Source organism: Phalaenopsis equestris, unplaced genomic scaffold, assembly GCF_001263595.1.
Source record: "Phalaenopsis equestris unplaced genomic scaffold, ASM126359v1 Scaffold000001, whole genome shotgun sequence".
NCBI lineage: Eukaryota > Viridiplantae > Streptophyta > Magnoliopsida > Asparagales > Orchidaceae > Phalaenopsis > Phalaenopsis equestris.
Genome location: NW_018164443.1, coordinates 1,131,247 through 1,133,971, shown reverse-complemented (window position 1 = coordinate 1,133,971; position 2,725 = coordinate 1,131,247).

The following is a 2,725-nucleotide window of genomic DNA, read 5'->3' as shown; positions in this document are numbered from 1 at the left end:
CGCGCCGCGCCTAAAAAGCGCTCCCAAACAGACCCGTAGTTGCTCATAAAGATTATAATTGACTATTGCACATGCTGTAGTTGACCAAAAAAATTATGGTTAGTAGCTGCAATAATGTCAGTTGGTCAGGAAGGTCATAGTTGGTGACTGCAATAACATCAATTGGACGCAGAGATCGTAGTTGGAAGATGTAATAGTAGTAGTTGGCTATATAAGTCATAGTTAGTGACTGCACTATCCTCAGTGGACACATAATTTGTAGTTGGAAGCTATAATAGCTTCAGTTGACAACATAAGTCGTAGTTGGTGACTACAATATCATCAGTTGGCCACATAGGTCAAGTTGATAATTGCAATATTGTTAATTGGTCATAAAGATCATAATTGGTGATTGTCCCCTTCTCTCAGCTGGGAAAACATGGTTACAATTTTACACCAAACACTACACTCACCTTTATATAACATAAATAAAAATACATGTGTGAAGAATAAACACTATATTGTGGCTACGATGGTCATAAGCGGTTGTCGATAACAGTCGCAGGTCGGCAGCGGCAGACGATGGAGCAACGTTGGTCGAGGGCAGTGGTCAACAACAGCCAACAGGTGGTAATTGATTGTAGTTATATTGTGGCTACGATGGTCATAAGAGGTGGTAGACAGCAGTCACAGGTCGGCAACAGCAGACGGTGGAGTGTCGTTGGTCGAGGGTAGTGGTCGACGACAACAAATAGGTGGTAGTCGATTGGTCGATGCCTATTTAGGTCGAAAGTTATAATCAGATCTTAAATATATGTGTTACATGTTACAACTGTATATGTGATTGACATTTCTAAATAGAGATTGCTAATAACATACAGTGATGGCCAACAGTTGGCGCCGGTGGCTGACAGGTGGTAGTTGATGGTGGTTAGTGACTACAGAGCTTAAGTCTTATCGCGGCCACTTAAGTCGAGAATAGGCTTTGGAATTCCTCTTCATCTCATTTTCCTCCACTGACTAGAAGGAGTCTATTTATAGCCTCTCAGAGAGGGATATTTTCTTCATTTGGTGAATAAGTATCTCCACCACGTGATCGGACGGTCTTTGTTGATCTCCATTAATCATTGATAATTTTTTAAGGATTTGAATATCTTAATGACATCAGAATTTAGCAATCCTAGACTCGTCGGATTCCCTTCATCGAGACAATCGATTTTAATATAAATATGACAAATTTGGATTTCATTTGATTATTCAATTGACAATCCAAAAGCATCCAAATGTATTTTAATTGCTTTATCTAAGCTTGATTGGACCTGAATTGAATCAATTTTGTTATCATGTCGTCCGTCAAGACAGTCATATTGTTGAAATCGAAGCCCTGAATGATTTTGAATTTGAATATGAAATGTTTATTGCTCAAAAATGGCTTAGAGATTCATGCTAGATGATAAAAATTTCTGGATAACTCATCCATACTAATGACATAATGAAGGTGGTTTAATTCTTAAGTTAACCAAGGGTTAACTTGAAAGTTGCAAAATATAATAAACAAACTTTAGATTAAAAATAATAAAAAGGAAATAGAGTATGAATTTGTATATTTTCATGAAGGAAAATTTCGAAATTTTCTTAAAATAGAAAAACCTGTTTTAAGTACCCGCAGTTCAAAACCCGAGGTTGTACAATATCTTGTATCACCAATATGAAAATCACTTCCATTAAGTTTTCTTTCTTTATTATTTAACATCTCAAAATAAAGAAAAAATATATTACAAAAAAAATTAAAATAATCAGTAAATAATATAAAGAATAACATTAAATAACTAAATTACAGCAGTTTAAATCTGTCACTTAATTTAAAGTGAAATTACAACCTCACGTTTACGTGGGCTTTAAAGTCTTATATGGTGTTTGTAATAAGTATTAATTAATCTGTACCTATATTTAACCAAATGTTAAACTAAAATAAATCATATTTTTTATCATAAAATTTCAAATTATCAACGTCCAACGAGCCGTTGGAACTCGGCTGAGTACTAGTAGCATTGTGATTGCGGTCTTATATGCCTGGAAAGCTTCAAAACTACAGGACAAACATGGAGGTCTTATCAATATATAGAATTCTTCTTATGAGTTATGGCCAACAGCAACTGCAGCCCTTTGATGAGATGTGCACGGCAGTTTACAAAAGATAAGGCTCTTATAATTATTTGTGCAAACTGTTGTACTTGTTCTCAAAGATTGCCCGAATACTGGGTAAAAATTTAAGGGCGATATGTTCCTCTTTCTGCCATCTCTGACCCCATCACTGGCCCATAGTTATGGATATGCTAATAGATATATTTATCATGAGCAGGAACTCCATTGATTATTGAATTGACGCTAGTGGCCGTGCGTTTTTTTGCCTACTGATTTAGCCAATACTTATCTGTAGGTTTCATGTATGAGTTATAATTTTACCTGTATAATACTCAAAGGTTGATATTTATATTTATAACGCCCTGGTGTTATAAATGTATACATAAAAGTGTGTATTTTATTTTTAAAAATTAATAATGTTAACATTTTTTTAATGTTGTTAATGTTTTAATTGTTATAAATTTAAATATGAAGTCTTAGGTGTTAGATATGTAAATACATAAGAATTGTGTGGCAACATGTATGTGTGGCACCATGTATGTTTCTTTGTTGGAGAGAAACTTATTTTAGTTATTATTATTATTATTATTATTATTATTAT